Source organism: Camelus ferus, chromosome 16 (assembly GCF_009834535.1).
Source record: "Camelus ferus isolate YT-003-E chromosome 16, BCGSAC_Cfer_1.0, whole genome shotgun sequence".
In the NCBI taxonomy this organism is placed as follows: domain Eukaryota; kingdom Metazoa; phylum Chordata; class Mammalia; order Artiodactyla; family Camelidae; genus Camelus; species Camelus ferus.
The window spans coordinates 26,728,412-26,755,077 of record NC_045711.1 but is presented as its reverse complement, the minus strand read 5'-3'; the positions used below and the strand labels follow the sequence as shown (position 1 = coordinate 26,755,077).

Here is a 26,666-nt window from a genome sequence, read left to right as displayed (position 1 = left end):
TACAGTTTCATATTCCACTCGTTTTATTTAAAACTACAGAAACATTTTCTAAATTTCTTAGCCTCTGTGACTCTAGTTTTTAATGGCTCCAGGGCATTTTGCTTAGTTCCCAGCCTGTCATTTGCAAAACCACTTTCTTTTTTTTCTAAGATTGACTCATCACTCTCTTGCAGATGCTAAAAGATGCGGTGCTTCTCTCTTGCCACACGGGGGCATACTCCTTCTGCTCCCTCCAACCCAGGATGGGCACCCACCCGGGGGACATAAATACCTCCTTGACTTCATGCACTAATTCTCTGTTGCATGGCTTCATGATTCATCTTTACCACTGGAACTTGTAAAAGGGGCTGAGCTATCCCAGGAAACAGAGCTTAGCACGTGAGGAAAAAGTCCTATTGCAGTTGAGGGGTGGGGATCTTTGTGCAAAGATCCTTAAATCTTTCAGGTGCTTACTTGTTTGTTTGTAAGTAATTGTTGACCAACAATTGGTTTCCTAAAATTTAACGACAACGGAGCTGTATCACACGTGCGTCTGACAAATGCAGATGCAGATAGGTGCATCTGAAAATAAACAAGAGAAAACTGCCTTCATTTACCCATCACTCCCTTTCCACCTTCCAGTGCTGCCTCTTCAAACACATTGTGGCTTCAGTTTCTCAAGAAAGCAGGGGCATTGGAGAGAAAAACAAAACAAATTCATTCTTGGCTTTTGATCTTCTGGGGGTGGGGATGGGTGGCGGGCAAGACTGGTGCTTTAAGAGAGAAAAAGGATTTTCAAGGGGGTGATTTTGACTCTTCAACATCTTGCCTTGAATGCTGTCTTTGGAGCCCAGTGGGCACTTGAGACGTGACCCACAGTCAGGAACGGGGAAGCGGGAGTGCTGTAGGTTGGCGATATAATGCACTCTTCTATTGGATAAGGGATGGTGGAAAGAGGGAAGGAAAAGTGTGCTCATGGGGAATTCCCTGGGAGAAGTCTCTTACGAGGCCACCCACTCAGGAGTGTCCTCAGATCCTCCAGAAACCCTTGTAAACACCGACATATAATCTGCAAATGTAAAATCCTGGCATAAAACTGCCAGCAGGACATTCATATAAATGCCATCAATTTAATAAGTTTAATGGGTTTAACTGGTCAAGGCAGGGCTGATCAACTATTCAATCCATCTTGCCATTGGGCAAGTGCCCCCATACAAAACTCTCCTTCCAATAATCTCATTTCTGATTAAAAAGATACAAATGCATATTGAAGTAACCTTGGGAAACCTAAAAGTGCACAGAAGGAAACTGAAATCACACATAATCACATCAGCTAGGGAAAAAAAAATTTAGAGTTTGGTGTATTTCCTTCCATGCTTTTTCATGTGGTTTTTACAGAACTGAGATGATCTCATTACACAACGGCAGACTATTTCTGTTCCCACTAAACATCCCACAAGCATTTTCCCCCATATGATTAAAAACCCTTGTAAGCATTTCAAGCAATATAAATTACTATTTACGTTCTCACCCCACTGGGCATTTAGGCTATTTCAAAATTTTTCTTCCCTATAAATACCACTGCAAAACTTTTAACCTATAAAAACAATCAGAGATTTGTACAAAGTTCCCAGAAGTTGAACTGCTGATCGAAGAGCCTGGATGCATGTGTCTAATTAATTTCCGGAAAGGCCATGCCATTTACAGTCCCCTGAGCAGAGTCTGCAAGTTCTCCTCATGCTATTTTTTTTCAAGTCAGCCTGAGTATTTTGCATTTAAAAATAAATGTATTCAAGGGGGAGGGCAGAGCTCACTGGTAGAGTGCTTGCCTAGCATGCACAAGGTCCTGGGTTCAATCCCCAGTACTCCATTAGAATAAATAAATAAACCTAATTACTACCCCCCCCCAATAAATAAATGTATTCATTTGTGGGAGAAACAACATTTCTTCTAATTGGTAATTTCTTTGACCACAAGCGAAATCGAACCTTTCTCATAGCTCCAGGCTTATTACTTTCCTCTTTTGTGAAAGGCGGTCCTCTGTCCAAACGAGGCCTCTTGATGAGACAATGATTAGCTAATTCCTTACAGACACGAGTAATTTTCCTGGGACCCACTTATGTTTGTCGGTGAGTCAGGACACGGAGCTGGGAGCAGCAGGCACCGTTATCCATCAGACAGACGAGTCCGCCTGGTCACGTTGGAGTTTCAGCCTCCATGCATCAGATTCCTCCTTGACATCCCTCAAGACAGCAAAGTGCCTTTTAATAAAGGAAGAATCATCTGCTTCATTTAAACCACTACCTGGGATGGCCCCGAAAGCCACTTTTCCCTCTCAATATTGAGACACCACCCTTTTCAAAGGCGGAGGGTATCAGAGCTTCTCCTGCTTTGGGAGGCTTGCTCCTTCCCACACCCTGGGACTGTGGTGAGCCACTCGGCAGCTCTGCAGACAGTACGCACAGGCAGACCTCGGAGACATCGCGGGTTCGGTGCCAGACCAGCACGATGGAGCAAGTATCACAATAAAGTGAGTCCCACGAACTTTTTGGTTCCCCACCTCATAGTCATGTTTACACTATACTGTGGTCTGTGGGGTGTGCAATAGCCTTGTGTCCAAAAAAATACCTTAATAATACTTCATTGCTAAAAAATGCTAACCGTCCTCTGAGCCTTCAGTGAGTCGTAGCAGTAACATCACAGATCACTGACCACAGATCACTATAACAAATACGATAATAACGAAAAAGTCTGAAATATTGTGAGGGTTACCAAAACATGACATGGAGACAGGAAGTGAGCAACTGCTTTCGGAAAATGACATTGATAAACTTGCTTGATGCGGGGTTACCGAAAATCTTCAATTTGCATTAAAATATGCAGTATCTGCGAAGCTTAATGAAGCAAAGCATGATGAACTGAGGTATGCCTCCACAGCAAAAAAAAAAAAAAAAAAAAGAAAGAAAGAAAGAAAGAAAAATCTAGTTTGGGCAGGAACCTTGCTAGAGTTTCTGGATTTAGCAAATAAAAAGACAGGGTGCTGAGTTGTATGTGAATTTCAGATAAAACAGAAACTTTCTGTATAAGTATATCCCAAATATCACATGGGATATACTTATGCTTAAAAGTATTCATTGCTTATCTGAAATTTGAACTTAACTGGGTATCCTGTATTTTAACTGACAGTCCTATTTGTGCCCAATTTAAGGTCTGAGTTCCAGGGTGGGGAAAAGTTGGGCAAACTGATTGCTCTCTCCTCTGAAGGCAGCCACACACTTGTCTCAGTGAAAAAAATCTTTCAAGGATACACTCCCTGGGTCATGTATAATCCAGGGCAGGAAAAGATTCCATTAGAGGCCAGGGAAACTTCATGGAAAGATAACTGAAGTATTCATTATGCTTAATTACTAATCTTTAGGCAGAGAAGCATCTGGGGTTTAAGAGAAATGATAAACTTATTTATAATCTTTGTAACCATAATAGATGTGTCTGCTTATCATTCTAATAATCACAATCCACACAGTTATCAGAGGGTCAAATGCTGTCTGTGTAAGAAGGCTGATTAAATTCCCCCGTCTTTTCAGTCAGTATCTATTTTCCAGACACTGTAAGTAAGCCATGCCTTACTTTTGATGCTTATGAATAAGCAAGTGCTTTGCGACAACACAGAAACAAACAGATCTGCATCACTGGTAAAAATTAAGTGTGCATCAGAAGAAGAGATGGGTTCACTATTAGCTAAAGATTTCTCATCCGTTAAGCAAATCACCCACTAAAACCTTGCCTGTTCCAAATAGCTAAGTGAGGTAATAATTTCTACTCTCAGTCAAGGGAGCCAAGACTTCCAACAAGATGAAAACGCCTACCTACTAGGTCAGCTCTTCTACTTTAAAGGGACAAACAACCATTTTATCACCAGGAGCTCATTCCTGATGAATTAACTGTGCCCTGAAAACAAATCCCAAGTGGACTCCGGAGCTGTCTCTGCAGTTCTTAGCTTATCCTGCACATTACGTTCCGTCCAAATCCCCTGGTCAGGAAGAGACCGTCGTAGCTTTTTTTATTCGAGGGAGGGGGTGTCCCCCAGCAGAAGACATTTCCTTCAAAGGAGTTCCAGCACCCTCATTAAAGAAAGGATGTTTTGGAGAATTGAAGAATGCTTACAAGGGCTTTGCAAAGGACTTTCAGCTTCTCCGGGAAAGATGGTGGCTCCTCGCTTGATGTACACAGTTGTAAATTACCCGGTCAAGGTGGAGGCGTCCCAGAGGATGACAGCACCTCTTTCAGGGCCCGTGTCCAATTGCTAATATTAACCCAGCAGTCGTTTGGCTCGTGTGCACCTTTGACATAATGCAGCTCTGCCACCTCCTCTAATTCTGAGAATAAAGGTGAGTAGCCTGGACCACTGCGTCTCCAAGTGTGGAATGAAGACCACCCACTGGCGGGCATGGTGGGAGCTCCTGAAACAACCCACCCTGGTAGCTATTAAATTAGAACCTCTGGGAGGAGGGCCCAGGAACCTGCATTCTACAAGCCACATGCCCCTTCACTCTCACCCCAACGTAATTCTGACAAAGACTAAATTCTAAAAATGGATGTTTTAGACTGTCCAGCTACAAGTCAATCGAGGTACTTTCTCTGTGCTTAAATTCACTTCAGTCTAAATATTACTGCCTAACTAGGAGTCCCAAAGAAGTAGACGGGGCTTTACCTGACCCTGAGTTACAGCTGAGCACCTGAGGACATACAGGGTTTTTTTCCCCAATGCAGTGGGAAAGGAAAGGAATTTGAGATTAGAAGGTGAAAAGGAATTGAACTGTCTTGATCGGAGCTATCATTTCCTTTCTTCAAGTAAAAGTCCTTTTATTATTATTATTTTTTTTAATAGGATAGGAGCCACCACAAGGAAATGTAACCACCGGCAGAAGACTTGAGAGAAAAATAAATTCCTTCCAACCAAAACGCTCTCTCATCTTCCCCAAGCGATATAGGGTCTAAATATAGGGACAATACAGGGTCTAAATCAACATGATGCCTCTCTATTTATAGCTAGCGTTCCCTCTCTGATCCTAGTCAGAACATGACAGTATCAATGAAAACCTCTTAGCTGCTACAATCAAGACAATATACGTGCGGCCAGTGTTAACAAACAGCATGACATTCTGCAAATGACAGTGGAAAAGAAAGTCTTTCTCGTGTCAAGGGCCGCAAAACTAAAGCAAGCACGCTGCTTTTAAGAAGCTTTACGTGAGACTCAAATTCCACAAATATTTCTTGGTTTAGGGATTGTCTTGCTTGACTGGATGCAAACAACTGATGCTGGATCACAGGATAAGCGCTGGAGAGAACAAAAAAGGAAAGAACAAGACAGGCACGGACGACTGAAGCTTTGGGGTGTGCTTTTTGTCTTGTTACGAGAAGGCCAGAGAGCTGAGGCTTCACCCGGATGCAAAAGAGAACGGAAGTCCGTGTCCAGCTTCCGTAGGAAGAGTTTCTCGGGCACAGTCCCCAGTGGTGGGCGACAGAAGCCAGCTGGTTCATCAGAAGGGTCCTGAGGGGCTCAGGGAATCAACCCAGGAAGGCCACAGAACCCCGCCTGGAACGCAGATGGGGCCCAAGGACCAGGATTCCTGCCCCGCCCACAAAATGCCCCCGCACGGCCCTCAGGGTGGTACCTCTATCCCCAGCACCCCAAAATGTTAGCCACTCCCTCTCTGCCATCAGGTCCATCCAACTGGCTAAGCCAAGGTCACCCCTAGCTGCCAGAGAGGCTGGAAGTCCAGTTTCTGTCCTGAAAGGCAGGCTCTGTCTTCCAACAAGACTCGAAAACTGGGGGGGAAGGGAGAGTCACAAAATGGTCAAGGGATTCGGGAGCCAAGCAGCTGGCAGGGGCGGGTAGGGAAAGTCCGCCGCAGAGCTTTATTCATGTCCTCAGACATCCAAGTCCTCATGTCTTCAGTCCATGTTAAACTTGCACCAGGTTTTCCTCTCTCTTCAGAAGACACAATGAAGTAGAATTCTCAGGCCAACTCTATCTCCAGTCTCCTGCACGTAACCCTAGGGAAGTCCCAACCCCTAAAGGCCTTTGCTTCTTCCAACCGTGAATGAGCTGAACTAGACCGAGGCCGGGGCCCCTTCCAGCACTAACCTCCTGTGCTTCCGGAGACAGCCTCCCACACGGCTGGCCTGAATAATCACCCCGCCCTGGCGAGCAGGAGAGCGGCTGTTTCCAGGGCCAGTGTTTCTAGAACTCTGCTCCAGCCCAAGAAATGCCCCCAAGATGAGCCTCACAGACAGCACGTTCCAACCCTTCATAAAATCCGAACATACCCTAAAGGAGGAGCGAATTCATTTGCCCCCGAGGCATCAACATCTTTGGTGCCCTCAAATAAAAGTGTGATTTTCCCTTAAAAAATATATTAAAATATTTTCTGACAATGCCAAAATTCCCACCCATTATAGGAAATACAGAGTCAGCACAATGAAAAACAAAAAACCATTCACCCCCGAGAGGTGAACACCTTTAAAAATTCCTGACCATCTTTTTTATATTTATACTGTGTGGGTATAGCTGCACGCACACACACATATTCATTTTTCAAACTGGATCATACTATTTGGAAACACGATTTTACACAGCAGTAAAGCGTGAACATTATTCCACACCATAATATATTCTCCCGTGTCAATGGTTCAGACAGGCACCATGCAGAATTTCCAGCAGCCAAACAGAGAACTAAGAATTCATACTCCAGATTTCTTTCCTGGTCCAAAGAAAAGATAAGCTTATTGACCAAATCATTTCAAAGTCAAGCACAACAAATTAACTTCCAGGCCTCCGGTGAGCTTTGGTGTTTAGAATAATAATAGCAAGCAGGAGACAGGAATTAGAAATCACCACATAAAAATCAGCCAAATGCTGGTCAAACATAAAAGGGCCCATATTTCTTGTTCTGACACTTCTGTGATGGAAATGTGGTCTTTGTGGGTGGTTTCTAAGCCCTTCTTTCTTCAGGCACAGTTTAAATGGTCTATGAGGAAGAACGTGCGAGTGGCCGGGGGAGTCCTTTTGCAGCTTGACTTTCCATAATATTTCACATTTTTTTCACTGGATCATTTATTTGTTGTCAGTTTGCAAGGCCATCACCTCTTATATTCACTCACGAGGGAAGGGCTGGCGCCTTGCTCACAATTTTATCTGTGGTGACCGGCACAGTGCCGGCACAGAGGACGTACTCAAATATTTGCAGGGTGAATACAAAGCCGGTGAAGCTCTTTCCCAGAAAAATGCCCACACACATCTACACGGAACGTTTTGCACATAGTTTCAAAGAGTTTACAGTTTTATTTAAGGTGAAGACCCTCCACCCAAAATATTCTACCTATGGAAAGACCAACACTGATTTATCTAAACATCTATTTTATGAACATCTAGGTCAAGGATCAGTAAACCCCTTTATTTTATTTTATTTTATTTCTTGCAAAGGTCCAGATAAGAAATATTTCAGACTTTGCGGGTCATTCTGTCTTCACAGCAATCACTTAACTCTGTCATTAGAGCACAGAGGAAGCCAGGGAGAATCCGTAAATGACTTGGCCCGTCTGTGTTCCAATAAAACTTTTTTTTTTTACAAAAACAAATTTTATGGATCTGGTCGCAGGCTGTACTTTGCTGGCCCCTAATAGAGACCACTAAAAGCAGGACTTTTAAGATCTCTCTCTTCATCTTTTTTTTTTTTTTTTTTTTTTTTTTATGGTTGGTGGTCCTCATGAGATTATTCCAAAGCCTTCCTGGCCTCTGAGAAATTGAACTGCCCAGTTCCACCCAGCGTCTGATGGGGACAATCCAGCTACGTGTGACTCACAAGAGAAGTCACTGGTCAGCTTGACTAATTCTAAATAAGAGTTCAAGGAGTGACAGAGCACCACCTTCCCTGGAGAAAGCATGCTAGCATCCTCGTGCTGTTCGCGCAACGCCTTTTCATTTCATGTTTGCTTTAACATTTGCACCAAGCCTGGTCTGTCCTCACCTCCAATGCTCCCTGAGCCCTGCGTGGCCCATTAGGATGGGCCTGGACTTGATAACCATGATTGAACTTGAGTTCAGTGCGCCTGGATTTCCAGGAAACACTATGCAATCAATGGAATTAGATAAATCTCCTTGGGGACTTTTTTGCATAGTAACCCTATTGGAGATGTTGTCTTAACTAACTTCTCACTCATAGAAGGCTGACTTTAACCTAATCTTTACCAGGAGACAAAGGGGAAAAACCAAAAAGGAGGGAAGTCCAGTTCCATGGATAGTAAATGACAACCTGAAAAAAAATGATAATCTAACTCTCACAAGCTTATACCACCACCAAGCCCCCGTGACACACGGCAGCCCCAAAGGAAGCTGATGCTCTTGCCTTACAACCTTCTCTGTGCCCAATTCAGGTTCAGCTCTCACTGCCCGAGTGCCTGTTGTGGACCACGCAAGGGCCCAGACGTTTAGCCACCTGGAGAAGTTTTCATCTTCTTTAATCCTAGGAACAACTTAACAAGGTGGGTTCTTTTAATTCCGTACCTATCCAGGTAAGGAATGGGTTGGCTCTGGCCCTCTCCCAACATTCTTCCTTCCGAGAAGCTGTGCCGCCATCATTCCCAGCTCTGCCTTCTCCTTGTAACTACCGGGTGGGTGTGGAATGCTTCTCCCCCAGTCCTCCGTTCCAGGAGGACGGATTTTCCCTTTAAAACTCTTGGCCTTTTGTCCTGCCCTTCATGCCTCATGGGAACAGAGGGAGTTTCTTGAGATGTGAATTTGAGGGGAGGAACCAGATATGGATGCTTCAACCCCTTCCCTCTTCCCTTGAATGTCAAGGTGCCCATGGATAGCATGACTTCTGGTCTAATCTCCCATGCAGCAAGGTGCCCATGCGGCCCCAGACATGTCTGAGCTGGTGGGCCAGTGGGCCTAATTCTGCACTCACCACTACGAATCCCACTGCTGATGCACATCTAAGCTCTTGCCTCTCAGCCAGTCTTCACTGGCAATGACGGTGATATTTTTATTTCCATCTGCCTCCTCCTTCGCTTCTTATAGTTGATTCAGAATTCAGACAGAGAAGACTGTGGTGTCCAGCATTAGACCTCTCCGGGTCCAACACCCAACCCTAAACCTGCTCTAGTGTCCAGGCCAGAGTGGCCAGTTCAGGGGTGGACTTATGATTCAAGCCAGCCAGTCAAAGCCCTTGGGCTATGCATAATGCCCATGGGCCCTTCCCCGTGGACTGAAGTCCAGCCACACCACCAGACACAAGGGAGACACATCAGGTGGAGAAGGCACCTCAGTGGTGCCACGTTCCCTGCTCCAGACCTGAAGCCTGATTTCATGAGCTTCCAGAATCCTCCCCACTAATAAGCCAATAAAAGTCTCTTTGGCTTCAGGAGTCAAGTCGATTCCTGGCATCAGCAACCAAAAGAAGTCGGACGGAAGTAAGAGAACGAGGCTCAGAGACTGAGTCATCTGGCTAAGGATGGCTCAGCTACAAAGCAGCAGGACCGAGGGTCACACCCAGCTCTCCTGACTGCCAGTTTGGGGCTGTTTCCACCAACCACACCACCTCAACCTCCTTCCCCTCCAGCCTAGCCTCCACCTCCTCTAAAAACCAAAATCCCCTCCATCTACTAATTCTCGGAGGCATGTGGGGCACAAACGTTTCCTTCCACCACACAGATGCCTCAGGAGGCACCTGACCACCTTGCCCGCTGCAGCTTCGACACCCCCCGTGCTCACTCCCAGGTGGGGACAGGTTCTAGGGAGAGTCTGCCTGCTCTGGGAGCCCTGTTGTCAGAGGCATCACTGAAAGGATTGAATTGGTGCTTCTGAAAACTGACTTCATGTCATAATCATCTGAGGAATAAAAAAATCCAGATCCCCAGCCTCAGCTGTATTGACCTGGCATCTCTCAGGGAGGAACCTGCCAGTCAGCACTTGGGAAAGGCCCTGGGGCGGGGCCAGTGCAGCTGGTCTGCCAGCTGGACCACACAGCATCGGAGTCCCTCCCAGCAACAGCCTCTGAGACTGCCCGTTTCATCAGCCCGCGTTGCCAGGCACCCTTCCAAGACCACCGTCACTGAAGCGCTCGTGACCTCCAGACACCAGGACAGTCTCAGCTCACCAGTCTCACCCTGTACTTTCCAAGCCTTGCCTGGTCTCTGCAAGGACCCTGTAATTTCAAAGGAATTAGCCAACTTCAGGTGACTGTTAGCTCTGTAGGCTTCACTCCAGGCTGCAGAACAAAACAGACACGAGAGCAAAGAGGACTTAAACTTGGCCTTCAGGCCCAAACTGAGGTCCACCTTCTCACCCAAGGCTCGCTGCCCATGCAAATCCCCAGTTCCTTACAATGGTCTCCTGGCCTGAGTTCCGGCCAGATTAACCACTCTGCCCCCGAAAGCAGCTGATCTCCTTGACTGGGCCAGTCCTGGGCCCTGGTCACTCAGATGTCAACCCTGTCCAAAAGCCCACCCGGAGCAGAGCACGTTCCGCTGAGGAGAGAGGCAGGGTGGACGAGCCAGCACAGGTGTCCCCGTCTGCCTTCCTCTTCTTCTCCAGAAAGCAAGCCCTGCTTCACCACGACGGAAAGCTCCCAGACATTGGCCAAATTCAAGAAAATCACATGAGGGGAGGGATAAACCAGGAGTCTGGGATTTGCAGATACACGCTACTACGTATAAAATAGAAAAACAACAAGGTCTCACTGTGTAGCAGCAGGAACTATATACAGTGCCTGTAATGATAAAGAATATGAAAAACGACGTATCACTGAATCACTATGCCGTACAGCGGAAACTAACACAACGCTGTAAATCAACTCTACTTCAATAAAGAAAGAAAGTTATGTTACCAAAAAGAAAAAAAGAAAGACAAGAAAATCACATAAAGAGTAACAAAGGATGATGTGGGGATGGGGCAGGTGGTTGAGCTGCATCTCAGCAGAGGAGCTTACTAACCAAGAATAAATTCCAGGAGATGATGGAAGTCCTGGGGGCAAACGGCACAGCAGTGGACAAGGATCAGCAAAGTCTCTTTTCTGGGGGTGAGGATGCAGGTCATCAAGAAGCATATTCTGCCACAGAGAACACACCTGCATGGGGCAGGAGCCCTGCATTCTACTCAGTGAAAAAGAACCCCCGTGTTAGCATGACCTCCAAAGCTTGGAAGCCAAGTCAAGGCCCTGATGGACGTTCGTAGGTTAGGTGGGCCCATTTCCAATCAGCCTGGGTTTATAAATAAGGAGAAATTAGAATATCATCGAGATGCAAATAAACTTCACATTATGTAAATGCCGCTAAATATTTGTCTCTAAAGGTTTGTTTTCTTCATCAGTTAAATATTTCCCCAGCAATATTTTCATGCTATTAATCTGTTCGGGAGAAAAACATTTCAGACAGAGTGCAAAGGTAAATTTCAGCACGGCTACCCATGCTGTTAAGAAAAAAAAAAAAAAACCACACAACTCTATGAGAACAGGGTCCCAACTAGTGAAGAAAAGCCACTCTCCCAACCTCGGTGCTCTCCGTGAACAAGAGCACAGGTCACACGGATGACAGCAAGCTTCTGCTGAGGTCTGACTAGCAGGTGGAGGGTGGGGCGTGGAAAGGAAAATCCCCGGGCACCATTAGAGAAACACGGCGGGGAAATTCTTGGCAGATCTGGCACGAGTTTGCTAGTTTTGCCCCCACGTCCCCACTCTCCAGATCAGCAAAAGTGATTTGGACACAGGGGCTGCCTGTTTCCCCGGCCAGGATTAATGGGGAAGAAAGCCGCCAGCTACCATGGCTGTGAGTCCCAGAAATTTCCCTTTTCTCGCCTTTCCAGCATATGCATCTCTGTGTGCGTGTGTGTGTGTGACAGAGACAGAGACAGAACACACGTGAGCCCACATCCAAATTATCATCAATGTGTTTGCTTTGAGGGGGTCTGGCAGTTTCTCCCAATCTCCTGGGGGGACTGTCAATCAAAGCTAACAACAGACTGTGGGTGTGGGCAGGCGGGGACAAGGTGGACAGGCTGAGTGGCTGGCGGTCTGGCTGCAGGCGTCCAGTCCTGCAGGAGGCACACAGCAGGGAGACCGGGGAAAGCCCCTGCAGGCTCGCTGGCACTTTCCTCTTTTCTCCCCTCTTCAGGCTTCTCTCTTTCCCTTTTTCTCTGTCACTGGGGAGGAAAAAGCAGGCAAGAGTGGTTCTGGGGAAATGAGACTCTGGGTTCACTCACTTTAAAGGCGCCATTTCCCCGGCCACCCAAGTTCACATCCCAGTTCTGCCATTTCCTGGCCGCGCATCTTTGAGGATGTCATTTGGTACCCACCCCGTACCTCAGTTTCCACGTTTGCCAAGCAAGGGTGATAGTATTACCCGCCCTCAAGGACAGCTTAAGAGGTGATGAGGGGGGATGTGGGGGCCCCTGGTGGGCACACAGCAAGTGCCACACAAACCACATCTCAGCACTTCGCATCCCCAACTTGCACTGCATTTATAAAAATATAAAGGAGAGGCTAATGGCGTGTCTAGGACACCTAATCCATTCGTAACGTAAATCAGAAAAGCAGGGGGTTCGCAGGGGAGGAGGAAAAATTAGATGGTGATAGGATTTAGTGCAGAATTTTCAAGAGCTGTCCAATCCCAACCGTCCAGCGGGCAGAGCAGAGCCGTGCCTTGGCCGTAACATGGACACTTTTCAAAATTCCACAACCTTGTTGACATTTTCAACTTTCAGGACAGATCACCTACTGCTAAAGATAATAGAGACTTTCTGTTAATAAAAGGAGAGGGCTGGTGCCCTTTAAGAGGGTCTATTTTTGCTTTGGAATACAAAGTCACTTTTTCTCTCCCTTTTTCTTTCTTTCTTCTTTTTTTAAAAAATAGACTTACCCATCTAATGTAGTTGACTTAGGCTCACATCATGCCAGTTTGCACTTCCTGAAAAAATGTTACGACCAAGGAGGTGGGAACAAAGTAGGTCACTAGCTTCCCTGAAGCATCCTGGCTGGTTGCTTATTATCCAGAGAAAACCATGATACACAGATACATATACAGGCAGGTGGATTGACAGATAGACAGACATACACAAATACATGCGTGGTCTATATAATTTATATAAATAATATACCTATGCTATTTCATTAAGCCATTATATTTCCTTTTTCAGGTTAATTTCTTAAATTATACATATCTATAATTTAAGAGACATATTTATCAAATATATATGTAATATTTTTAGAACTCCACCTTGGAAATGGAAACTTAGCAGCTTAATGAAATGGCATCACACAGCTAACTGCCAGGAAGAATTAAGCACTATTCTTTACTCTCTGGATTTGACCATAAACACAGGCAATTAGGGGAAAGAGCCAGGAGGAAAATGGGTTTCTAAAAACTAATCAACGCAACAGAATGCAGCTCCCAGCAAGGGAAACACATTTCTTTCTCTGCCGTTTTTGGTTGAGATTTGGCATCTTCAAAGGGTGGCTGTCTTTGGGTAGCAGATCCAGTGGGCACTAGGCAGAGACGTGCACCTGCCTTGGCGGGGGCTCCACGTGGACCCCGGAGCGGGGAGGCTGAATCCTGGAGGCCTCTGCTTTCTGAGGCAGAAGCGCTGGCTCAGACGGGAGGCTGACAGGCAAAGGTAGCTTTGCTGACCTGAGGTTGCTTGGACTCAGTGGAGCAAAGGAAGAAATTGGTTCTGAGACAGCAAGAATAAAAGAAATTAGGAAGCTGATGGAGTGGGACTTCTCAGCGAAATCAGTGTGGGGTCGAAGGAGGCCACCTCATCTCATGCTCAGGAGTGGACCCTGCCTGGTGAAATGAGAAAATTTAATGGAGCAGAGTGGAAACGCTTGCCAGGCTGGGAAGACACTTTCTCATGCTGTTCCTACTTAGCAGCCACGGGGAAGCGTGAAGGATGGCATGCTTTTTAGTGGGGAAACATATGCCATCCAGCAGAGGTCCAGAGAAGGGGAGAGACGTGGCTGGTGAGAGGTCTGTATGCTTCAGCTTCAGCTCAAAGCAGAAATGACTTCCTGAAAATGAAGGGACGTTCAGATGATTTTCGACCATTAATGCAAAAAAGGACCACGGGGCTGGAAGACGGGGCATCAGTCATCCTCCCACCTTGTAGCTCATGTTACACAAGGTGGCTGGGGAGGCTGAGGCCACATGTGTACAGTGGGAACAGTCTGTGAGTGGCTGGATGGTAGAAGATCCTAGCTGAGCCCAGGCCAAGTTTAGAATCTTTCATGGTGGTTCTCAAACTTGAGCATGCCAAAATGAATGAATGAATAAACAAAAAACAACAGAAGATCACCATTTAGGGAGGTTTTTGTGGTCATTTCGGCTGCACATATACCAAAATTTGAAAGATACAGAGAAGACTAGCGCGGCCCCTGGGCAAGGATGACATCCAGACTGCTGCAGCAATCCCTATTTTTAAAATAAGAAATTATGAATTGTCAGCCAAAAAAAAAAAAAAAAGGTACAACCTAAGAGTTGAGAATTATGTTTTATTTGGCAGACTTGCTGACGACTTCCAGCCCAGGGGCAACCTCTCAGATCACTCTAAGGGACTGCTCAGAAGAGGGAAGGGAGGAGCCAGGATATATAGGAGTTTTGCAAACAAACAAATTTACTAACAAACAAATAGGTAGTTGAAACATCAAAACGTTACTGTTAATTAAAGAAAAAAAGACATCTCAAGTTAATGAATTTTCTATGTAGGGGAAGATGCAACAGTCTGGGCCCATTGAAATAATTCCTTTGATGTGCACCTTAACTCTCTAGGGTCAGTATCCTGGTTTTGTTTTTTTTTTTTTTTTCCATTCCGAATCCCCTCAGGGTACAAAATGAGGGTGGCTGCAGTGGCTGACAGCTTGATGGCTGCAACATCCTTTGTTTACTGATGTGACGGGCGACATTCTTTGTCCACAGAATCAAAGGGCATAAAATTTCAGTTAAGCAAGATGAACAAGCTCTGGAGACGTGCTGCACCACACTGCACCAGCAGTCAACAGTAACACAGAGCGCACTTAAAAATGTGTTAAGGGGGTAGTTAGCACATTAGTATTCCCATCACAATACAGTAAAATTTACAAGGAAATATCACCTAAATAACTTTTATAAAAAAAAAGACTTTAAAAAAATTTTAAAGTGTGGATTTGTGGAACTCATAGCAGACCTGGGTGGGCTCGGGAGTCTGCAGGCGTGACAGGCACGCCAGATGACGTAACTTCGGAGAGGAAGAAGGATCCAGGAAAATACAATGGAAACCCATCAAAGCGGACTCCCAGGATTGCTCTGTCCAGCCCAGATCTCTTGCCAACTGCTTACTGAGAATCCTCCCTGGGGGGTCTGACTATCATGTTGCTCCCTTTGCACTGAATGGAACACATCACCTTCCGCCCAAAATGTGTTCCTCCGCCTGTCACTGCTCTTAGGATGACAGAATCCATAATCACTCTGATTTACTAAACCAGGAACATGGGAACAAACGTCAGTGCAAAGCCCATGGAACCCACACTGAGAAACCCTGCTCTGGGAGGACCCAAGGGAAACCCGCGGAGGAACCCTGGGTGAGTGAGTGCCAAGGGGAGGTGGCATGGAGGGGTGCTCTGCCCGTGGGATAACTGGCCAGGCCTTCGCTTATACAGTCCCTGAAGCCAGTCCAAAGCACGTGACCAAGAACAGAACATCCGACCCAGACAGAGCTAACCGGCACTTTTCTGGAAGTTATTAGACTGTAGGGTTTACCCACAGTAAAATCCCTGAAGTAGCAAGTTCTCCCCTGCCCACCAAAATCTGCCCACCATTATGTCACTGCAGCCCCCAGCCTGCAGAGAAGTCAGGGAGCCTGTAGGAACGCTGGTACCAGAGGCAGGTACCCGGGATGGGCTACAGAGAGCAGTGAGCCTGCTGCCATGGCAACCCATGATTAACCAGGGATGGGAGAAATGTGCTCGGCTTAACTGAAACCCAGGCAACGTTTTAACTCAAACCCTGAAGAAGTTAACGCTCAGTTGGATTTTCTCCTGCCCTCTCCCCCACCTCCTTTCTTTTTATGTCACCAAGTGGCTTTAAATCATCTCCTCCCCCCACCCCTAAAAAATCACCTCCAAAGATAAGGCTTTTGATACAAAAGCTTTTGATAAGCTTTTTGATGAAGCTTTTGAGCAGGATTCCCTCTCCTACACCATGTTCAAGCACAAAGCAGCCTAAGATGCCCTCTTCTCTGTCTGTAGCCTCTCCATCTCAAAAGGACATTCTGTTTGCCCAAAAGATTCCTAGGAATGCACTGGTTTCCCCATCACTTCCTCACTGCAGGAACCCAGGACAAATATTCTCACACTGCAATACAGACGGACAGAGAATCACCTAGAGAATTTTAAAAGGCAAATTCCCCAGTCCCATCCCAGGAGAGGGGATTTCAGCAAATCAGAGGTAGAGCATAAGCATTTGTATTTTTTTCTAGCACCACAAGCAATCTTGATATACATAGATCAACACCCACCCTGTGAGACCTGTGAACCAACAGGTTTGGGCTTTTCCCATAGATTGATTTGTCCTTCATAGGGCAGGCTGAGCTCAGCAAAAACTGGACATCTGATGGCCTCCTGCTTGCCAAATAAGCCACAGACTGGGAAAAGGTTACGAGGAGACCCCCCTGCTCCTGCAGTGCGAGTTCCCTGACACACGTTCTGAGCATGACAGACGCACGTGGAAAGCACGTCCTAGGATCCTCACCATCAAGGCACGCCTTCTCCACACTGCAAGGTGGAAGGAAAACCAGCACGCTCAGAACCCCAAAATATTCACAAATGAACTCACCCACCACTTATAAAATGAATCCCCACTCAAAAATTTCCCTCCATGCCTAACAGCTTAACAGAAGTCCTAACCTGCCTCGTAGTCCAGTCTTGAGGATCGTGAACATCTGCTTGTATTTTCATTTTCTTGTCAAATGCATGGAAATGTCAAATCACAAGTCTTGAGAAAGATACAAGCTCATGATACTGATGAAAGGCTCGCTGCCTGGCAGAACCTGGGACCCACAGGACCTGGAGAACAACTGAAGACAAGAGGGAAGCAGGAGTGTTTTGTACATTTAAGTTCCTGCTCGAGATATGTCGGTTTCCAGCAAGATTAAAGATGAAGATAAAACCAAAATCTCCCTCCACAAACACCTAGAAATGATGGATGAAATAAACAAACCAAAAAGGTTTCAAATGCACATCTGAGCATGCAACCAAGAAAGGGAATCATTCATCATAAGGAAGCTAGAAACCAGAGCCTAAACACCAAAACCAGTTCAGACGCTGCCTAGGGACTGACAAGGGTTCCAAGAATAGGTTCTGGGTGTTACCGTCCGAACGGGGCAAAGATGAGGCCTTGGGTCACATCAGGCAAGAGATGAAATTCTATAAATGCAAGAGTCATAAAATTCTGTCCCTGTGTGGAAGAGTGGACTAGAGGGAAAAAAAATCCATCCAGCTGCACAGAGAGACAAAAAAGCCAATCACATGTTCTACCTGGTCTCTGGAGGGGGAAAAAAAAAAAACTTGTAAAATGAAGACCTGGAGCTTATACCTTGAATAGGTCAGAGTTCTGAGTTCTTGCTTTCTGAGTGGACTGGGAAACCCCAGCCTGGACATCACTGTAAAAATGGGTCCCAGGCTAACGTTACTGCAAAGGGGTCTTAGAGAAACAGATGCAAAACTACTCTGAAGGGTCTCCCATGACCCAGGACCTGGGAATCCTTAAGGAAAAGTGCATCCCACTGGTGGAAAAGGATGGTTGCTAAAGTGTTACATAGCCTAGGAGAAAACAACACACTACGAATGGGAGCCAGTGGATGCACGTGCATCTGAAGGGGGCACCCCAAGTTAAGTGCCCCAGTGCTGTCATCCCTGAGTCGCAGTGTGGAAGTAAAAAGCAAGCAACAGACAGCATTTTCTGACTAGGGAGGCCCTGGCATTGGTCAAGAAGTCCATCTGGAAGTATCTGGGATTACAAGCCAGATTCCTGTAGGGAAGGAAAAAAAAATTTCCTATACCCTCTTAGGTTCTGTGCTTGGGGGCCTGGAAATTAAACTGACAAAGACAGATTAACAAGAGAAAAACTAACAGAGCTTATTAACACATACAGCGTGCATCCACATGGAGGAAGCTTAGTGATGAGTAACTCAGGGGTGGTTACAACTCTGGGCCTTCTGGGGCATCTTAACAAAGAACAACAAATTTGTACAGAAATGTAAAGACCAAGGAAAAGAGACTTAGGCTTTTAGGAATGACAAACTGGGAAGGTCACTATATGGGGAAAGTGACAGAAGACAAGGCCTGTTACGCAGATTCCTCTCAGTGCCTTCTCTGGGCTGAGCAGAGTCTCTGGGGAGTGAGGAGTCCTTCTGCCTTTCCTGGAGCAGTGAGGGCCTCTTTCTTCATTTCATGTTCTATTTTTAGGTAGAAGGAGAGAGGTCAGAGAGCCCTTCCTGCATCTGCTGTTTCTCAAGTGTCTTCAACTCCAAATAGTTAATATGCCAAAGTAGCATATTTCGGGGTGGTGGGCTCTGATCCCCCAAATTCTCAAATACCAGTGTGCATGTTAAATATGGAACCCTGGGCTCCTTTCCACCAGAATCTGGTACTGAAAGCCAGTAGCAGATTCATTTTTTTAAATGGTATTTATAAAAATTGATTTTCTTACTACAGAAAGAGCATAAAGAAGAAAAGAAAATGATCTGCAATCCCACGGCCTGGATAATCCCTGCTGACATTCAAAAGCATAAAAGTAATACAGATACGTGGTTAGAAACACAAATAGAACAGACAGGGCTGAAATGAAACCTAGGAGTCTCCCTCCCGCACCCCCAAGTCTCTCTTCCCTGGGTAACCAGTCATCACAGATCCTAAAGTATTCTTCCAGGAAAAAAAAAATATTAGATTAACACCAGGATTTCTGTCCCTTTCAGCCATTTTTCTCCCTACCCAAAAGAAATGATAGTGCATCTAGTTTTGTAGTTTGCTTTTTTTGCTTAATATAACCTGTAGATTTTTCTACACCTGCACTTAAAAAAACCTACCTTGTTCATTTAAACGGGTTTAATGTAGAGAAGGAATCACATTTTCAATCGATGCTTAAGGTGATTCTAATGGAGGGGGTCAGCAGAGCGGACTGAGAAATGCTGACCCCACGTGGAACTCTCTGTTTGTGAGGTTAATCTGCGCAGAAGACTTGGAGATGCCTTCCACTTCACCCCAACAAGCAGGGCCCTGGGATCCCTCTGGACACCCTGCATTTAGGCACCGCTCTCACAGTACAGGCGGACAAATGTTCTTAACCAGACTCCGTTCCTCCACCTGCAAGGGTCTCAGGATAATTGCTGGGGGACTCAGATGGCCCCAGGCAGGAAATTAGTCCTGGCCTTACCTCTGAAAAGAGTGGGCCCGGAAGCAAGTTGTGCATTCGCAAAGCATCATGGGTAGACCCCCAAATCGCCACTCATCCATTTTCGATCTTGGTTCAAAACTAAAGCAAAAGAAGCAGCCAAGAGGCTGGTCCCGCAGGGCGCCAGGTGCTGTCCAGATGCACAGAGACCCCCTCTGTCCCCTGGTCCTTGGACCACACTCTCCTGCAGATTTTTGTTGATTGTTAAGTGGCTCCAAAGGTATTGTTGCTTCTGATTGGCTGGAAGCGTCATTTTGCAGATCTTTTAAACAGAAAAGATCTGCCTGCTAATAAGCCTATGATATCCTTCACTTAATTATCTCCAAAATTCCTCGGCCACCCCCCTTCCCCGGCTGCAGAGATGATGCCTACCCCCAGGAGATCTGCAGGTGGAATGCCTGTGGTAGTGGTTTTGCTCCTGTCCCAGTGCTGGGGCCAGGGGTGTGGGCACCAGAGTCCTGGAGGTGAAGGGAGCTGGCAGCCGAGACCCACATCCCAAGATCTCTGTATCTTCTAGGTGTGCCCTCAGATCTCCACCCACACCCCAGCCACGTCCTCTCAGGGCTCTTCCTCCCGCGCAGGAGAGCCTGGGGACCAGGAGTGCTCGACCGTGTTCCCCGGTGGGGGGGGGGGGGGGTCAGCCGGACCAGGTGGGTACAGCTCACCAACTCTGCCAGATTCTCAGACCTAACTGCCATCAGCCTCACGTGTTCTAAGTCCAGCGCCCACAAGGCCCAGCTGAGCGCATTGCCCGTGGATGTGAGGTCCTTAAGACGCATTCTCCTTTCTTCTGCTGGCTAGTCTGAAGTGGGTTTCTCTCCCTTTGAATCACAAGCAAGGTTTTGAAGGTGAAAGGAGGAAACAGACACCTAAATTTCTTTCTAGACTGATAACCTCTGGCTCCTGTATCAGCCCCTTCACCTGCCCAACGGGAGAGGGGGAGGCAGCAATGACTTTGAGAAGGAAAAACTGGTGCAATTCGGCGAGATGCTGGAACCAGTTTGAAGGTTGGGGGGGGGTGACAGCTTCAAGGAATGTAATTAAGTGAACTGTATACATTATTTTAAATCCTGTTCGCATTAACGCTGTAAATATTCCACTTAATTCATCATTATCAAATTTGCCAGCAAAGCTGCAGGGTAAAACTTCAGCCTAAAGTGCAATTACAGCCAGACAGAGTGGAGCATTTTTCACATCCCTAAGAGCTGCCGAAAGAGAAAGATGCAGTTTTCACAATGGCCTGGGTGGCAAGCACTTTTCTGAACACAGCTGCCACCCTCCTGAGGACTTCCTAGGAGGGCAGAGGCATCATGGAATCCTCCGAGGTTGCCCAGCATACGCCAGCAAACTTGCAAAGTGAGACAGAGTTTTATGGAAAAGTTATTCAAATCTAGTGATGCCAAATGCTCCACAATCCATCCATCCTTTACACACCCACACCTCCCACCAGTGCGTGCACGCACACACGCACACACAGACACACACACCCCGCCAAGCGTGTGCCTGTCCTCCCACACTCACGTGGCTCGTGCCGATTACCTTGTCTGTGTGTGTTCATTTGTTAGTGCTGATCTGTCCTGGAGTCAGGGCCTCTTTCCTAACTCATCTCCTTCCTTCTTCCTTGGAGCCCTTTCAATGTGCCTGTGTTAGCACCTCCTTCTGTGTAGTTAAACCTGGGGGTTTTCCCTTTCGTTCTCGTGAGACGTCATCGTGCCCTGCCACATCCAGAAACCTCCAGATCCCCAGGTGGAAATGAAGGTTGGATGGCGATGGCTGAATAAATAATAATAAACAAAGAGAGATCACTTACAGACAGAGGTGGGCAGCAGCCAAATGCTTCCTCCCAGGGGCTGACTTCCCCTGAATCCCAAAACCAAGGTCAAGCAGGGAAGAGCCAAAGGAGCATGTTATTAAGTTCTAAACGTCTGACTGCGCGTGTCAGGATTTAGTGCTGGGGGGCCACAGTCACTGGAACTTAGGTCCTAGAGGGCCCTTTGCAGGTTCCCTGTGGCCGGGCTGTGCTTTCCAGGGGAAATGGTGGAAAGGCTTCGAGATCAATCATTCACGTCCTTCCAATGTAAGAGTGCGTCAATCTCGCCCGCTTTCCTCGTTCGCTTCCATCTTCTCTCCTCTCTTAAGCCATTGCTTCCTGATCACCCATCCCACTGGGTCTTTGAACAGCAACTCATATGGCACAATTATCGGTGGCTTTATAATCAGGCCCATTTCCCTGACTCCTTTGAAGGGCAGGCAATTAGACCCTCAAAGACAAAGATTTTCACTCTGGTCGGCATCGTGTTAAAATGAGGAAGGAGGGGGAGAGAGATCCAAACCTTTTATTTGTAATTGGTGTATGATGCTCCATTGAAACGCATAATTTTTTTCCAATTATTCAGGGAAGGTAATTAGGGTGGAAGAAATATCTGCAGCTGGGCCAAAGAGAAAAGCTACAGGTACTTTTCGATTAAAGGGACCTATCTGGCTGCCGGCCGCGGGTACCCCTACTGGGAGCCCAGCGGATGCGCTGCACGGAGTCTGATGCGTTTGGGCTGAGTCCTAGGTGAGTCTGCTTTACTTTCACTTCGCGGTGCGCTTGTCGTGTTTTCACACCAAGGGCATGGGCAAGAGTCACCCCTGCATCCCCGCCTGCCCCCGGGGCAGCAAGCGAAACTCTTGGCAATACAGTAACTCTGTCACACCTGCACAGCCAGCTGTTGCTACTACTATAGAAAGGGTGTCACTTCTCTTGGGGATTTCAGGGGAAACGCCAGCCTATTAGTATACAGTTGACCCTTGAGCAAAATGGGTTTGAACTGTGCGGTCCATTTACACACGGATTTTTTTTCAATCGTAAATACTGCAGGACTGCACCCTGGCGGTAAACTGAACGGTAGATACTGAGGAAACTAAGTTATACCCAGATTTTCAACTGCAAGGAGGGTTGGAGCCCCTAACCTCCAAGCTGTTCAAGGGTCAATTGTATTGTCTTCGAATATTTCAGGAAAATACGCAGATGTCCAGCCCCAGGGGCCTTTGTCCTTTTTGAACACACCAAACTTGCTCCAGCCTCGGAGCTTCTGTGTCTGCTGTTCCCAGTCCATCTGGTATTCTGTTCCTCCAGATAGCCCTCTGGTGTGTCCCCTTACCCACTGCAGGCCCTTATTCACAGACTAACTTCTCAGTAAACAATCTCAGCAACCCATTTAAAATATCAGTGCCCCACCAACACCCCCTTGCCGGCTTAATTTTTCTCCACATCACTCACTGCTGACTAGTTCCTGCAGGTTCTGCTGCCTTTTCACTCTGCTCATCACGAGTGCTCCTAATATGAACACAAGCTCTAGGAGGGCAGGGGGGTCGCCAATCCATCTAATGTCATATCCTCAGTACCTGACACAGAGGAGATGCTCAATGAATACTTACTGAATAAATCAACAAATGAATGAACAGGAAAACCTGCATAATTGAACTAGTAGGAAGTATTTCCACATCACCAAGGATCCAAGATGAAGGCGGAGCCTTACACATAAAACCTCCCAGAGGAAAAAAAATTTAAGTCGCAAGGCAGAGAAAAGAGGGATAAATCCTGGGGACAGCAAGGAAGACCATGAAGATGAAACAGGAAGCCCTCGTCCCCCCAATGCCAGGGTTGGAAAAAGTCTTTGGGAACGGATTTGAAAAATTCTGCTTCAAAAAGGCAAACTACTAAAAACTGATCATCATGGAGTCAGAGGTATTTATGACTCACTCTTGGATTCAGAAAGCATTCAGAAGCATTCAGAAGAATCCAAATCACAAGTGGACTCGACCCTCCCTTGAGCTAGTCGGCACCTAGGGACGGACGCTCGCATGGGAGCTCCACAGATGAGGGCCACAGCAGGTCTGGCTTTATCTCCTTGGCCGGCTCCACCCAGCATGCCCTTCAGAAGGATGAGCGTGGTGGTGAGGGCCCCTTGTTCCCTTAAATAATAGCATGTGGAAGTAAATGATAAGTTGCAAGAAAAATACAGACTGTGCTCTGGAGCTGAGGACCTCAAATTCCACCCACCTAGTTTAATAGGCAGGTTGAGGAACAAATGTAAGGTTCTCTGCAGGATGCAAAGTAAGGACCAGAAGACTGGGGAAAGATCAGCATAAGGATAGGGGTCAGAGCCTCACACACCGGGTGCAAACCATGCCATGAATTTTCCACCAACTCCCCCCCCCCCAAAGCCAGAATTTACACAGGGAAAGGGAAAGTGGCAGAGAACGGAGCAATGGTGCTGTATTTTTGCATAGCTCTTATTTTCAACTGAGAAAGGAAAACCCTACAACCCTCCTTTCATCCCCGTAGCATCCAACAGAGGAACAAAAGTCACTGTTCTTCTCCTCAGCTTCTGCCTTTCTGTCCAGAGTCACCCTGGAAGCCAGGTCTTGCCTTCTGGTCCTGGTCCGACGCTTTGGCGACTGCAGTGTATATGGTACCAGACAGAGAGATGAGCAAACAGACACAAAAGGAAAAAGAGAACAAACAAATCACCAACCAAATAAAACCACTTCTTAGTACTTCTTCGTGGTTCTTCGACGGAGCCTGTCCCATCGTGGAAGTTCAATTACAAACCGCCAGAAACACTAACTTGGCGGCTGCTGGGCAGAGAATCTGAAGAAAGGTTGCAAATACCGATAATGACACCACTCTGTTTCTAACAAGCCTGCCCCTCTGACTGCACAGCCCCCAACACCCAGCTCTGAATGATGCTCCGAATGAAGCAGAAAGCTACCCGGGCGGCTCTGGCTTGGCCCATGAGCAACGTCTGAACACGGGAGTGAGGATGCCGAAAGGCAGGTGGGATGGTGAGACTCTGAAATCACACCTCTTGGCCACCCAAGTCCTTTCCTTATGGGGTCAGGCAACACCCTGTTATCAGGCCCCTCTACTGGTGGATCCTCACGGGCACAAACAGCAAGGCAGCGTCCTGCTCTTTGTGGAGGTTGCAGATGAGGAGGACGTGGTGTCCCAGGGAGGAGAGGAGCAAAGATGGGGGTGAGGGGAGTGAGGAGGGAGCAGGGAACACCCTCGCAGCATTCAGAATAGGGATGTCCAAGTTCAGATTGGAGGCATTTTGACTGCACTTGTAAACCCTGAAAACAACACTTTGTAAGCAAGCAACCCAATGCGCTCTCAGAGCTGCCCTAAGATTTTTGTCAGCCTGCACGCGCCCCATTACTCATCATCTCCAAGCATCTGGGGCACCTGGGCTAAGAGGAAGCTGGCAGTAGGTGAAAAGTCCCTTCAAGGCTCCAACCGCACCACCTGGGAGAAGGCACACCATTTGTAGTTTGCCAAAGAGACCAGGACCATCAGCCCAGCCCTTCCAGAGCCGTGGAGCCAACCTGTTGCCTACCCCACGTTTAGGTGGTCAGCAGATCTTCCACAAAGGTGCCCAAACAATTCAGTGGGGAAAGGAAAATGTTTTCCAAAATGGTTCTGGAGAAAAGAAAGAAAGAAAGAAAGAAAGAGAGAAAAAGAGAAAGGAAGAAAGGAAGGGAGGGAGGAAGAGAGGGAGGAAGAGATAGAGAGGAGGAGAGGAAGGAGGAGCGGAAGGGAGAAGGAGGAAGGAAGGGAGAAAGTAGAGAAGGGAGAAGGAGACGAGAGAGAAAGAGATAGGTAGGTAATGGGAGGGCGTCTTTGGGAAAGGAAGGAAGAAGACAGAAAAAGAATCGCAGGAAGGACAGAAGAAAGAAAGGAAGTCTTAAATCTTAATCCCTACATAACACCACCAACTAAATTTAATAAAATGTTTTACAGGCTTAAATATAAGGTTAGAACTATGTTTTAAACTATACAGCAGGTAGAAAAAAATACAGAATGGTCTCTTCACAACCTAAGGGTAGGCAAAGATTTCTCAGAAAAGACACAAAGGCACAAACCATACAAGAAGAACCTGATAAGTTAAATTTTATCAAAACAAAACATTTTTCTCATCCAAAGATGCCATTCAAAAACTGAAAAGGCAAACCACAGGTGGGCTAAAAAAACAAAGTACTCACAATACACATATCTAACAAAGGACTCGTATCCAGAATATATCAAGAAGGTCTACAAATCAACAATAAAAAGATAACAGACCTAATAAAAAAATTTGCAAAAAGACCTGAACAGACACCTCACTAAAGTAAGTATACAAAGAGCCAGTAGGGGGCGTCACACTGTGTTCAACATGTCGGTCATCAGGGGACATAAACTGAAACCTTCAGACACAGACAGAGCAGTGATGCTGTTTCAAGGTAACAGAAGGGTCGGGGCCGGGACTCTCCCCCGTCCTCCCTGTTTTTCGTGACTCATTTCCTTCTCACTTCTAAACTTTTCTGCAGCAGTCAATTCTGCATTCCTCCTCTGGAAACGCGTAAAGTCATTCCTACTCTTCTTTAATAATGAATTTGTTCTAAACGTTCTTAGCACCGTAAGTGGTCTGCACTGTTGCTCCTTTCATTTCTGCTAGGAAGATGACTAGAGATGCTAAGTGCTAATGTCGAAGAGGTTCATTCACCTGTCACAGAGAGCGCGGCGGTCCAGGGATTTTAGAAAACAGAGTTTTATCGAGAGTTTCTGCTGTGGTTTCAGGTTGTCAGGGGTACTTGCTGTTAGTCTGAATCTTTGGAGCCCTGATACTGATCCAGGTTTCCAAATGTTCCTGTCTCGAAAGCGAATTCTTGGGAAGATCGGGACTAGCTTCTCACGAAACCAACCTAAGAAATTTGAGATGGAAGAACAGCGCCTGAGAAATAGGAACTCTAATGAAACCACCCAAAAGCAGCGTCATGAATTCGGTGGTTATTCCCTTGGCTCTGCTCACAAGGCATTGCCTTGACCTGAGGCCCCTAGACGTCACTGTCACAAGGAGAAAAGGCAGATAATACAGTCTTATCATTGCGTGTCACCTTGCATCAGCAGAATTCCAGATAAACGTTAGCTCCCATCTTGCCCCAGATGGTTCACCTACCTTGTCCCTAGAGAATAATTTTTTAAAACTTCTGTGATTACAGATGTCTCTGAGAATCTGACGAAAGGTATTGGCTAGCTCCTTACAAAAGTTTACACAGACGCCAAAATTTCTCATGACTTTAAACGGCTATTAATTAATCTTCAATTATTAACTCCTGTCTTCTGGAGAAAGAGTTGCAGGGCCAGAAGCACCAAGATGCAGTAAGAGGAGGCTTCTCGAACAGCA

General features: G+C 46.6%; 1 protein-coding gene and 1 non-coding gene across 16 annotated transcripts in view; one reads left to right on the top strand and one right to left on the bottom strand.

The window, feature by feature from the left end:
• SLC39A11 (solute carrier family 39 member 11) overlaps positions 1-26,666 on the bottom strand; it is a 353,551-nt gene that overhangs the window by 120,662 nt on the left and 206,223 nt on the right. The window lies entirely within an intron of this gene.
• On the top strand, positions 14,344-14,450 carry LOC116656949. Its single transcript, XR_004311951.1, has one exon. It is a non-coding gene; the product is annotated as a U6 spliceosomal RNA (small nuclear RNA).